General features: G+C 37.9%; 1 protein-coding gene across 2 annotated transcripts in view; it reads left to right on the top strand.

Moving 5' to 3' along the window:
• LOC131683879 (neuropeptide SIFamide receptor-like) overlaps positions 1-14664 on the top strand; it is a 622586-nt gene that overhangs the window by 191786 nt on the left and 416136 nt on the right. The window lies entirely within an intron of this gene.

Genomic DNA, 14664 nt, shown 5'->3' with positions numbered 1-14664 from the left:
AGAACGAACATCCACTCTGTTTTACACTTGTCTGACGAGCCGAAATTTTCTTTTCGGTGCACGACTAGCATTGCTATGTCTGGCGTCGCTGGTAACCCACGCTGAATGCGAAAACATCTGAACTGTGTTGTTCGACAGCTGGTCTATGCAAAAAAAAAGCAAAACTATGACATTTCCACCATTTCCAATTGACTTAAGAAAGATCTCAGTAAATCCTCAGTTCTAGGTTACACGCAGCTGTCGCACTGGTATCAGCTGTCTATAAATTGTGGCTGAATGGCAGTGCGGAATATTATTAAGAAGCGCACGGTAAATACACATTGTAAAAGGATTGCTGCATATAATCCCGTTCCAAGCACTTCTAAGCGCAAGATGATCCGCTCAAAACAAAAATCACTAATATTCATGGAGCAAAAGCTGCGTTTGACACGATAAAAACAGTATCACCACCTGAGGAGTTGCTATGGGTCTACTTGTCTGCATTTGATCCCAGCATGACGGATGATGAAGTTTCTATACTTGTGTAAGATGGTCGGGAAAGGATCTGCAACCAAAAATAGTTCGTCTAGTTATTAAGGACAAGGATTTCTCATCTCTAAGCTTCATCACCTTCAAAGTTGGCGTCAGCAAATCATACAGGGATAAGGCTCTGTCCAAAGACTCTTGGCCGGAGAACATCTACTTCCGTGAATTTGTGACCAATTCAAAAATCCAACGACATATCATCAGGATTGCTGCGGAGAAGAATCCATCTGGTGATGGACAGTAGCGCCAAGCTATCCCGGATAAACTCGTCTGTCTACCTCGGTGAGCGACCTCGGGCTACCTGACGAATCGGCAACTTCTTTTGTGTCAGGTAAAGCCAATAAGGGTATATGTCCTTCCGAAGCACTTCAAGATGCTGCACACCCTCAATGTAAACTTCACTTACAGTCCGCTGATGAACACAACTCAATCGATTCTACCTGAAATGTCAAAATGAAAATTTCGATTGCATCGCATCTGTCCGCTCAGGTAAACATTTGAAGAATATATGTCCTTCCGAAGCTACAAGTGGTACTGCGCACTAGGCATGCACAAGAACGGTGCTGCTCCGTGTCCTATTGCTGTGCACTGACTCATAATGTGTCAGCTTTAAATTCATTGAGCTAGTGCTTGCGCTGGTTTCCGATGAGCTAGAGTTACCAAGTAGCACGAGCACCGATGAGAGAGAGCCCTCGCTAGCACGGTGATAGCCAGCGCTGTTGTTGTAGAATATTTGCTGGTTAGTAGCCAATTTAAAGCTGGGGCGCAACGACTTGGATAGGGCGCAACAACCTGGATGGGGCGCAACGATATTGATGGGGTACGAAAACTATGACGCCACTATACGTAAAGTGGACCGGAAAATGAGCGGCGTGAATGCAAACATAACGAAAAGTACTAAATTGGTGCTTTTTGCTATGAAGGGTGCGTTCCACATAAAAATTGTTATTTGTTAAGCTTATTATTCAATAAATTGTACATATACCATAATAACCATAATGATAACTCGTAAACTTTACAATATATGGAAAGAAATTAAAATTAAAGTTGGATTTTTTATTGAACTTAAGAGTTCGGAAATTAGTATAAACAAATTGAATATTTTTATATCTCGATCCATTTTTTACTTTCTAAATATTTAGAATCATGTTGGAAAGATGGTGTAAAAGATTCATATGGGAGTCTGAATACTTCATGAGATATTTCAATAATACCAATAAAGCAAGGCTACTTTATAGTAGACACCCTGTGATAGAAACTTACAAAATGGTTTGTAAATCTGATGTGAATTTTGTTTGGTGAAGGCAATGCCCTGTTTTTAAACATGCGCCCTAAACGAACCCCCTGGAACTGTTACTGTTGAGGTATTGGGGCGGTAGTCTAGTACATAATATGCTAACTCTTAACATAGGCTTTGTTCAACAAGCTGAGCCACCCTAGGGACTGAAATATACCTCTATGAAGTGGTTATATACAAAGTTGTGGCGAAAAAGTGAGCTAAGTTCGTGATTTTTTTAAAGTGCTTAATGGAAATTAAAATCAAAGTTCCCGAGAGATCCGGTAGCGCGGTTATCGTGCATTCTGTTCTTTGTGCAGAATAATGCGGAAATACCTCTTTTCGAAATCAACAGGCTGTGTAGCGAAAGTATGAAAATATTTGGAACTGCATGTAAAAATTGTCTTTGTTCCAGTACCGAGTCAATTGGAAGTACTGAGCAAACAGGGAGAAAGTTATCCCGGAAGTCGCTTCTTCAGTGGCGTAGCCAGAATTTTGGTTTGGAGGGGGTTTTGATAAAAATCGCAAATTTTTTGAAAAAATGCTAAAATTTAATATGAGTTTGATAAATTATTGAAAACTCAAAAACATAAGTAGTCTAACAGATGTCATTCCAGTCTACAAACAAGAAGGATCAACATGGAACAGTTTTCAAACCTCTATAGATTATTTTCTTGTATAATATGTCAATGAAGTCAAAAATTGCGATCTTTTAAAGTGGGATAAATGATCTAAAAAATTTCAACGTTCAAGATCACCTAATATAGTAATCCTTGACTTTGAAGGTTTGACAACTTCGGGAAGTTGTCAACATAAAACAGCGCCTACTTTGATATAGAAATTTTAGTGATTAACTCTCATAGAGGTAATTATGGTGAATTAATTTTTCAAAAATATTAGGAGACATGGTGCCTTCAGCAAAGTTTTTGATAATGTCATTTCAAACAATTTTGTTGAAAATATGAAGGCTACATGAATTCAACATATAGGGATTTAAATGGACTGGGCCTGCTCTATTTCTTCTCAGTGAAGAAAAATTTAGGTGAAAACTATTTTTTTCTGCGCTACGGATAAAATTGTTTGAAACAATAATTGAGAGTTGAGAACACAAAACCTATAACTAAATTATGGATGGATGGAACTGAAACTTGCGTTTCGACTTCATCTCATCAGAATCCGACACTATCTTGGTGGGCGGACTAAGCTTGCGCCGAATTGATGCTAGCTCCTGAAAATGGAATCACTCTTTGTGTTTTTGAGTCCTTTTAATATCTGGGAATTATTTGTTTTAAATCCAGTTCCCTTATTTTTTTGTAAGCTTCAAAGGCACCTTGAACGCAATGTGAATTTATTATTTAATTACCGCAGAAGAGATTTATCAAATACAGTAATTTCAGAATAGCTTGTTGTAAAGGTTTTCTACTACTATATTTCGATACTCTGAATATGTGGGATATTTATGTCTTTGACAAAGTTGTTTGAAATAGCACTTTCGAAAACTTTGCTGGAGACAAGTCTCGACCCAAATTTGGTTGAAGAGTAATTCTTGTCTATAATTACTTCTAGGAGGATTAACCGTCAAAATTATTCTATCAGCAGATGAACAGTTTTACGTTTTGAAATTCTTCAATGTTACTTAACATCGAAATTTGGCAGTTTCGAATGAATGTGATCGTGACCGTTAAAAATTTATCGAGCATTAATTTTACTTTTCTGTTATGTTACTATGTTTTAATTGCCGCAAGGTTCTACTGTATCGATTTTGTTGGCTATTTTCGGCAAATTTGAGACTAAGAGAAACGAAAGCAATGAAATTGAAAGACGGATAGGTATTCTAGAGCGAATCAGTTATAAACTTAGAACGGAAAACTAGAACTAGGCAGGCTCATATGGGCATGATCGAAAGGAAATGTGAAGAATTCTTTGCCTTATGCAGAGTAGGAGTTGGGCGTTGCACCCAAGTCTACCGCATGGTCTATGGTAGAACATAACTCATCATCATGTTTTACCGCCGACGCCGGCCGTAAAACATGATGATGAGTTGTGTTCTACCATAGACCATGCGGTAGACTTGGGTGCAACGCCCAACTCCTACTCTGCATAAGGCAAAGAATTCTTCACATTTCGTTTCGATCATGCCCATATGAGCCTGCCTAGTTCTAGTTTTCCGTTCTAAGTTTATAACTGATTCGCTCTAGAATACCTATCCGTCTTTCAATTTCATTGCTTTCGTTTCTCTTAGTCTCAAATTTGCCGAAAATAGCCAACAAAATCGATACAGCAATTTTACTTTTCTTCATTAGTCAACCTCACAACTTGCAGTACTAGTACGTAGCACACAAAATTTTAGTACGCCATTCATTGCATCCTGCTAAGAGGCTATTCATATAGTTGATAATACAACAAAAATCCAATGCTCATAAAACCGATCCTGACCTGCTAGAGACAAAATTACATCAGCTTTCAACTAGTTTCTGAAATGTTATTCTTGTATTCTTGTTGTCAACCATATTGAATTGTTGTCTAAACTCTACACAATCTAAAAAAATACATTTTCAGCAAATGTTGAAATGTATGTAAGTTTTCGGTAAACAAGCTTATGTTTTATATGCAATCAACCTATTTAAATTTAGATTCCCATTCGAAAAATTGTCTTTAATCCATATTTTGAAGCATCTTTCCAAAAATGAGCTCATAATAATTCAGACAGTTATTTTATTTTACATTGAAGTAATTTGACAACTATGGGATTTTGGCTAAGAGATAAGTTACAAGATCCCCTTCCCACAATTTTCCAAAAGTTCTCATGACACTTTAAACACAGTTCTCAATGTAGTGATCAGAGAATATTTTTCCAAAAATATTTTATGTAATATTAAATTAAATTCGTCAGCATAAATTTTTTTCAAACCAATTAATTTTGGTTTGGGGGGGGGGGGGGGTTAACCCCCAAACCCCCCCCCCCCCCCCCTGGCTACGCCACTGCGCTTCTTGTTCTTCCTTTGGTACTATCGATACAGTTGAATTTTACAGTTTTCAACTGAATCGATCATCGGTGTAAATAGGAGCGTGTATTTTCTACTGCTGTTTGTAGTACTGGAACAAACCTATACATTGCTCCAAAACAAAAATTAAACCTTGCAGAAAAGTAGTTTTAGAATATTTAAAATAAATCCGAACAGAGAAGATTATTCTTGTGACAGAGGTTGCTTGACTTAGAAAGCAACTTACAAAAATGAAGAGGCATGAAGATATTTTTCGTAATGTCCAACAACGAATATATATTATTTTGTTTTGCTGCATTCCGATGGAAAAAACGTTATGATCGTTTAAATGCGGATATAAAGACTAAATCTTTGATTTTTCCAGAAGCATGAAATTGGTACATAATATAGAATATTTTAATCAGAACAAATATACGACCGAAACAAAACCAATATTTTGGAAACATTGGTCGAGTGGGGGTATGTCGTTTTCAACAGGGATTAGTAAAATATAAGAAGAAGCCAGCTGGCGGATCCTATCCTAGATAGATACCACAACGGCATCTGCAAGCTGCCCTAGCGTGAATGTCATTCACTTAAAAATCGTAGAGAAGGGGGCTTAGACATGAGCCCTGGGGAAGGTCCACGTAGCTAATTCGTGATGTCGACAAATAACTTTGCGAAAAATACATATGTTTTTCAGACAACAAGCCTCCTGAGTCAGTAAGAAAACTGATGCCATCTGCTCTTTGCTAGCATATGCCATTTGAATTCCTGTTAAGAGCAACGCAAGGCAATCGTTCGTCTCTTTGCCTTTACGAAAGCCAAATTGTGTATCTGACAGTAAGTTATTTGCTTCGGCCCAATTGTCGAGACAGAACAGGACCATTTTCTCGATTAACTTCCGAATAGAAGAGAGCATTTCAATCCGTCCATACAAGTTGTGATCGGAGGCTGTTCTTCTTTTTTTTTTTGATGGCGTGGACCTTCACTTGCCTCCAGCCATGAGGGACAAGGTTACTCTTAAGAAACATACTAAATTAATTCAACAAACGTCTCTTGGCAGATTCTTTAACAAGTAAAATTTCTTTATGTCTGGTCCTGGGGCTTTATTGTTACATTATCGTCCGCGGGGGGAAGCGGCGCGGTAGATCTTCTGTGCCGGGGCGGAATCCGTACAAACCTTCTTGGCGAAATCGAATGTCCAACTCTCTCGTTAGTACTGTTTCAGGTTCGGTTTCTCTCATTAATCCGTCAACGAACCAGCGACAGTAAGGGTTTGTTGGCTTTCATAAAAATTTTCATTGGCTCAGGTAACCCGCCATTCCGGTTGATCTTGTACGCCGGTGGCCTTTTTCGCGTACACGTTTCAACACTTTTTGTCCCACCACGGGTTGGGAGACCTTCCACGAGAGTTCGCGTTTGGTACACGTTTTCTGAGCTTGAATAGCGGTGTCGAGAATAAAGCCACCTAAGAAGCCGTACTCTTTCTCTGGAGGAAGGTCTTGCATGGACTCGAGTTTACCGGATGCAGGATGCTTAGCTCTTCCAATCACTATTTTGTTTGAGGTCAGACGAAATATTGATTGTACTCGTTGGTCTTAAGCCGTTAGCAATAGTGATTAAAATTGACACAGGATCGCTGCCGTGTCGATCAGGAATTACCTTCCACATGCAATCTAACCGAGTCGAGCAGAGGGACAAGTCTAAGGAGCTTGGGCGCGCTGGGGGAGCAGGGATCCGTGTCATTTCACCGGTGTTCAAAATTGTCAATGGAGTTATCACAAAGTTTTTGGAGTGAGGTAGATTTCGATTATCATTATCATGAAAGCAATTCCATGCTATGCCGTGGGAATTAAAATCAACTAAAACTAAGTTCAGTGCGGGAAAGAGTTCTGCATTGTCGCAAGATCTTCAATGCCTGGTGTCGAGGGAAGGTTAATTCTATTGAAAAAATAGCACGTTTTGATCCCCAAAAGTACTCTTCCGTAAGAGTGTTCTCGATCCAAGCAAATAAAATTAAAATCCATTTCTGAAGTACGTCATGTTTCGCATAATAAATTTTAAAAGGATCGAGTTTCGGGATAATGTTTTTTTAATGCTACTGTTAAACAGTGATCAAATCCGTGACCTCGTTCGAATTAGCTATCGAAGGATACAATCGCTGAAAGGAGGGGCTATTTTGCAGTCAACTGCATTAAGAATGTTTTTATTGCAGTGAGAAAGCTTACCAGGATGCTTTTAAGAGGGTGTTCTGTAACAATACGGTCCACAGTGCTGGGAACTTCTTTTCTGAGCTCAGGTTTCGGAGACCAGGAGCTGTTTGCTTCGGTTTTGCACCAGTAAGTACTGTTATTTTGGAGGACATTGAAGAGACACCTTCTGAACATTACAACGAATCTTAGGAGAGGAAAAGTTCCTCCTTTTTCTATTGCTTCTAGGCGCAGCAGAAGATGTTCCCTCCTGGTGTTCATCAGAGTCACCATCGTCAGTAGACAAGCCAGTATAGATTTTTGTAGAGACTTGTGGCTTAGCTATTTAAAGCAGCATTTCTGCGAAAGATCCCTTAGAGGGTCCCTGAAGGGAACTCTTCAGTTTCTCTCCGCACTGTATCATCATGTCGGGAGATTATGTTGATTTCCCCCACTGTAAAGATACTTTTCGACACCCCTCCCCCAGGAGTCATCCACATGATTCTCATCGCATTTCCCACAACGAACCTTATTGCTACAATGGGAGGCTGTGTGTCCTGATTGTTTACAATTTTTGCATTTCATTACCCGTGGCACAAAAAGGCGAACAGGTAGACGATCATTGTCAAAGAGGAGGTAGGTAGAGCAAACCCGACGAAGGTAAGAGTCTAAGTTGACGTATGACGTATTCCTGTCAGCTGCCACTGATGTTGAATGCAAACATCCTGTATCTTCCCTGACTGAAGCATGGGGTCTTTAACCCTTGATAGGGCCGAGAGTTTGGGGCTAATAATGAATGTTATATTAATGGAAACACGGTTCTTTCACTTAGTTTAGAATCTACATTTATTTCGTAATAAAAACTGTTTTGAAAAAGGTGGCGATATAGTTGCCACCGCCCGGTAAACACATTTTATGAAACTCTATTTCTTAAGGATAGTATAGGAAGAAATCCAAACGAAAGCTTAAGCTAGCTACCGTTATGCCCGTTTTTATGTAACCATTTTTGTTATTGCTAGATTCACTGTTTTTACCTCCATCTCTGTTCAGGCCAGTGCTCAGGACATTTTTAAGGGGGTTGGTTTTATTCGTTTCTTACAAAAGAAGGGTATAGCAACCCTCAAACTTTGAAGATCTTTTCTCAGGTCTGGAGGCCCTATTCTTTTGTATCAATCGACTCAGCTCAACAAATTGGGACAATGTCTGTTATCGAGAAGGAATCTTGAACAGACAGTGCTGCCTGTGGCTCGTGGCAGTGCGGATTACTGCAGTGATTTGTAGTAAGCTTACCGACTAAACCTAAACCTCTTGTTCCTTCCAGCCTTCAACTTACGCAGTCACCGTTAGGTATTACCTCAGTAGGGATTGTGTGTTTACTCTTTTTATATTGTGTTAATTGTTCGTAGATTTCCCATTGCTGTTGTTTTTTGCTTGCTGTCCAACTTTCGCGCTATATCTAACTTGCTGATGTCTACTGTAAATATCGTCACCTGCCGAGACGCGAAACGATCCAGAGGTGCTGACCTTAATGACCGACATGTCTTTACAACTACCTTTCTTGGCGCTAGTCGTTTCGAATTATCCTATTTAGCTGTTGCTGAGCGGGGTACTCTCACAGGAATAGGAATTTTTGCTTACCGATTCCCGTTTTCGTAAACCATTTAGCTCTCAGGCACTAGGACAGACCACAGGCGGTGGTATTTTTTTGGATGATCTTATCCCGATTTCTCTGACTTCGTGTTGTTTGTTTGTTGTTTTTCATCCATAGCTGATGTTGCAAGCTCAGAAAGAAGGGAAACATTTCAAAAGTAATTCAAAGCCTTCATTGGAATGGGTTTGAGACAACTATATTGCCACCTATTTAGATTCATTTTATTTTGATCTTTGTATTTTTTGCAACTCAAGAACCGCGTTTTCGGATAAAAAATACTTGTTTTTACAAATTTTGATCACCAACTTATAGGGTGTAGAGTATTTTATTCAAAATCGAGTTAATTGTATTGTCCATGCAGGAAAAGAAAAGGTGACAATATAGTTGCCACTGTCTTATAAAGAGGTAAAACAGCTAACATGAGGACGACCGCGTCACATTCAACCCGATTAGATGGTACATATATACTATACTCCTTTGCAAAAGGCCCGTAGCCAGCAATATAATTTGCGTGCTTCAAATTATTTTCCTCCACCCGAAGCTTATCAGGGCTAATTATTGATGTTTCTGTCACCGCCGAATATTGCTTCATCAGAACTCGAAAAATCTGCAATAGATCCAAACATTTCTTGTCTTCGGTCCGGAAAAGTTTACAAATGGCCCGGTTGCGGAGGGTGGGTTCGTTTTTAGTCGGGGAGGTGATTTTATTGCGACATCCATCTCGCCTTGAGGCAAACCATTATCAACGAAAGCCGTTTTTGCACGGGTTGTATTATAGTCATGAATGAGGAATATACAGTCGTGATTCACTGGTTGGCCCACAGCCTATGTCCAACTAACGAATTTGATTCGCTAGTTGGACCAACTGACAAATGTCAAAAACTCTCCAAAGAAGACGTTAGTAGTGTAAAAGATTAATAAATAGATTGTCAAAGCAAATTTGACATGAGATTTTGGCGTTCAGATGTTTTTCAGTTGGACAAAGATCCAACGACACGGGACGAAATATTATCTGTCATTCTGCCCGAGACTTGCGCGCTATTCATTCAAATTTCAGCCAAAATATCTTATGAAGGTTGCAATGGTGTTCGGAAGGATTATTTGAAAACATCCATACCATGAAAAAATCATATAGGATGAAATACTCTTGCTTATAACACTAAACTTTTGCACTCTCTTCCTTTTACTACGTGATGAAGCTACAATATGCACATATTTGTATCACATATACTTATCTATACATCACACTTACTTTCACTTTGAACAGACGTACATATTACATTTTCAATGATAAAGTGCAGCGAAAATTATTTTTTATTAAATTTTTTTTGAGGACCTCACAAAAATAGGTCTTTCCAAGAACCTTCCAAACAAGTATTCTAAACAAAAAAATATAATTTTATTGGTTTTGTGACAACTCAGAAAAGGTATCTAAAGCTTTTGGTATCGGTTTTAATCATACTTCTCCTACAGGTTAAACCATTTAAAATTTTATTAGCCAGAAAATTACTATGAGATGTTGTTCCTCTGTCATAATAATAATTTTATAATGAGAGGTTGGTTAACTTGTTTGCAATATCAGCCAGGGTATTCAGATAAATTCAATTTTTTTGAACGATATAGACACTGTGGGTATACAGAATAACTTTTGAACCAGAAGTCGTAGCCTATTACTTTTCTTGGAAAAGTTGTACACTGTACTAGTATCTGCCGGAGTTAGCATTGTACATTTTTTAGAACACATAGAAAACTGTCTACACAAATTTAAATATGAAAATTTGCGCCACCCTAGTAGTCATATGTTTTTTAAACATGTATGTGAAAATAGTTAAAACTGACGAAGCTACGGCATTTATCTTGAAATGTATCCAGTGAAAATGTAATCGTGCACAGAGCATTCGCACGATTGATTTGTTTAGAAATATTTCCTAAATTATGAACGAAGGGTTTTGCATACAAAGATGAATAACTTTTATAAGCATAAAACATTATTTTCATCCTAATTATTAGCGAATTTCCCCAAAATTCCACGCGGCCTTTCCCGATTGAAAGGAACGGCCGCGCTCCATGATACGCCGCGCTTAGCCCATGTGTCATAATATCGCGATTTTGCATAACGAAGGGCTAAATAAATATGAACCAACAGGTCTGTGCCACAAAAGGAGAAGGGCTAAAGGATAACACATATTGTTCCAGAAAACAGCACTGCGTTATGCAACGTTTTGTGCAGGTTGATTATACCAGGTGCAAGTGGTGCCAAATTCACAACGTTCATTCTGAATTGAAAAGTCCTTTTAGATTACAGAATTGATAAAATTGGTTAAATGAGATAAATTAATCAATCAAATTCTGTTTTAAAAATTGTGCTTGCGTTTAAAACAAAATGGGAGACTTATTATTACCGCTACATACTAAATTTCAAGCGCAAATAGCAAATACAATTGCTAGTTACACCAAAAGCTTACTGGCAACTAGGGTTCGTCGCGGTTGCGGTAATTACCGCAACCGCGCGGTATTTACCGCACCCGCACCGCAAAAACTGCGGTGCGGTGAGACACTTTTTCTCGCGGATGCGGTGCGGGAAATGAGCTTTTACCGCGCGGTATTACCGCAACCGCACTTAAAAAAATAATTGATAAAGTCTGCATCAAAAAGTGAATTAAAACTTTGACTTTTAGCATTTAAGAACGACGCAAATTATTACCTTACAATAGGGAAACATAATAAACATTTAATTGCTCTAATTTCCATGGACTTTACAATGATTTGAAAAGAAATCCGAATATAATCTATATTCAACCCATCGTTACTTACATTTTTAATTTGGCACCATTATATTTACGACATATTTTGAACATTTTGAAAAAATTACAAGCGAACCTTTTCAAATATATAAAATGCACAATCCAATCATTGAAAAATAATTGAATTGTACTGTCAAATTCAATTTAAAAAAGCCTCATTTCTCCCGATTCCTCTTGGCAATCGTGAAATTATGAATCGTGTACGATGGCGTTTTCTCAACTGTAAATTTTAATTAATTTGGAGAACTTAAAGATGAACTTAAAAAAGTCTTAAGACTTAAAAACAACCCAAAGAATGAAATTATCATCATCAAAACAAACGAATTTGGAGGAATCAGCAGTAAAGGAGACAAATGTTTGAAGAGCGTCCAAAATAAGCAAGGATCCAAATTAGGTTGATAACTTTATTATTCGTTCTTCAACATCGTATTTCTATCTCTGTTGGTTTCTGTGTAAATTCGCAATGAATTTTCCTGCAGTTCGTTTTTAAGACTCCTTCCACATAAATTTTTTTCGCATACGTCCATTGTTCGTCCAACTGGGAATATTTTCTACCAATTTAACAACTAATATTTTTCAGTTAGGAGTATTTTGTAACTTTTTGAAATGAAAGCTTTCGAAGTAAGTATAGGGTATTTCGATTTTTTAGTGTTTCTCAAAGCCTCTTTTCATATTGCGACAAGTGTCAAAGTTAGCCCAGATACCAAATTTTGCACAGGACAATTTTTGACCTCTACCAACTTCAATTGAAGTTTTTGCATTGGCATTATGGAAAAATATTAGAAAAACTACATAAAAAGGTAGATCTTTCGAACTAGCTATTAGAAAATTATAACTCATACAATTTTAAGGGTGCAATCTTAGTATTTTAATAAGAATACATCCATTTCTTGAAAAATACGAAGTAAGTGTTTTAACGTATTTTGTTCCTTAAATCCCCTATTTGTATAAACATTTCTGCTGTATGCTGTAGATCATACATATTTTGCAGTTTTTCAAATGTCCTTCAACAACTCTGTACCGGTTGAGATGGGATGGATACCTGATCTGATATTAATTAAAAGTTTTCCTATTAATTGCAGCTGAAAAACATAGGACTTCAGTGCTATGCTAATGTTTACCTTGTTTCGAAAGTATTTATCTCAAGATGTACGGTATTTTATTAATAAAACTTGCAAAGCTGACATTTTTTAATAAATTTTTCATTCTGAGGAGTCCGTCAAAGTTAATGTTCGTGTAAATAGGAAATTATATATAGTTATACAAATAAATTAATATTTTTTCAACACACTTTTGAAAAATACAGATTTTTACCGCATTTACCGCATTACCGCGCGGTGCGGTGCGGTAAATGCAGTGCGGTTGCGGTAAGCGGTGCGGTTTTATTATTTTTTTGCGGTTGCGGTGCGGACTATCCATTTACCGCCCACATCCGCACCGCGACGAACCCTACTGGCAACCTTACAGCGGAATTTAAGAAGCAGTTGGTGCGGCGTGTACGTTTCAGTGAATCTCTCAATAAAAATTCCAACGTATAGGACGAACTTGTTAATAATTATTGGAGTATACCAAATATCAAACGTAGTTAATTTAATCGTGCGTGCAAACGCGAAAAAGACGGGAGCGGACTTGGTGGGCACAATGTCAGAACCACCACAACGAATTCTCTAGACTAAAAATGGCATTGGTTTCAAATTTCAAAGCAGAAACGTGATTGGAACACTTCAGCGAACCACCAGTTTTTTGACATTAAAAATGTCTTACTCCACTATCTGGGGCTAGGTGTCATTCTAAAATCTAAACTATCTCCCATGTAACGAAACTATGTAAGGTTTGCACGCTTATAACTCCGATATTACTAGATGGATTTTAATCATTCATACACCAACCGATTCAGAAACACCTAACTTAAATATTGGTAATAATTTAATATCTCCCCAATAAAAGTAGACTTTTAAAAATTGGTAAAAAAAGTTCACGAAAAACGGGAAAATTACCATTCGTGATGCAGATTTCTCAGACACAGCCGTCATTAGAGGGTAGGTTAGTGGCTCGATCACAAACGAAAAGTCATAAATAGAAGCAACGCATGTCCGTTTAAATCAGTTGTTGCTCTTCTCCCATATGAGCAACATCGTCTCCGGGCGATGCAATAAGCGCTATCGATTTTCGGCAACGTTGGCATTCGCACACACTCGCACCTAAGTGACTAAACCATATACGGTTAGTTTATAAATAGAGGTGACGCGTACCCGTTTGAATCAGTTTTTGTTCTTATGTCGAACGGGTAAGATCATGGCTGCAGCGTCTAGGCACTACACTAAGCGGTAGACGCTATGCATTTTCGGCAGCGGTGGCCGTGTGCGGATTTTTCGGGTACCAGCACGGTGTCACAGAATGATTTGCAAAGTGGGTGGGTGGGGTGGTTTGGATTTAATTCAATACGGTGTGTGCTGCTTAAGAGTGTTGCGTTTGAAAAATATATATTTATTTTTATGCATGCGTGTGCGTTGTAACTTGTTAATCCATGTTTACGGCGCTTTGTAGCTGCGTAGGGTAAAGAGCCTATCGGTTTTCATGTTTCATATTTCGGTTATATGTTTTTTATGAGTAAGGCATCTGACAACGTGCTTCTGTAGTTATTGCACTGTTCAGCAGCGTAGTATTTTATATAGGAGAGTACACTCAGGTTTTTTTACGCGGATTTTGAAATTTACGCGGTTTTCATTAACGCGTTTTTTTAAATTTTACGCGGTTTTCATTTACACGGCCTGTATCCCCTGCGTGAAAAATCTGAGTGTAATTGCATCGGAAACAATCACATTCCCAGCAGAACTTTTTGTTTTCTAATTTCAAATACTTTTGTTTCGTACTGCACACAACGGAAAATTTTAAAACAGAACTTACCGTCCCAGCAGCAGTTTAAGCGGGTGTTCTTTTTCGATTCAAATTCAAGCCATGTCTTAAGCGTTACTGGACTTAAAATTGTTTTCCCAGTTTATCCAGTCAGAATATCTGTCCTACCCTATGTATTTAAAACACAGTTCTAATTGCGTTTTAAAGTATACAACAAATAGAACGGTTGGGTATACAATTTTAATTTTAAAATAAATCTGTTTTAAATTATGAAACAAACCGCTGTACTGAAGATAAATTATGTCAGTCCTATTACCACATAAAACGCCTATATAACATAAAACGCTGCAGAATTGGTTTAATTATACAATGTTTA

The sequence above is a fragment of the Topomyia yanbarensis genome, chromosome 2 (genome assembly GCF_030247195.1).
Source record: "Topomyia yanbarensis strain Yona2022 chromosome 2, ASM3024719v1, whole genome shotgun sequence".
Classification (NCBI taxonomy): Eukaryota; Metazoa; Arthropoda; class Insecta; order Diptera; family Culicidae; genus Topomyia; species Topomyia yanbarensis.
The sequence above is the reverse complement of the archived record's forward strand: the minus strand, read 5'-3'. Positions and strand labels throughout refer to the sequence as shown.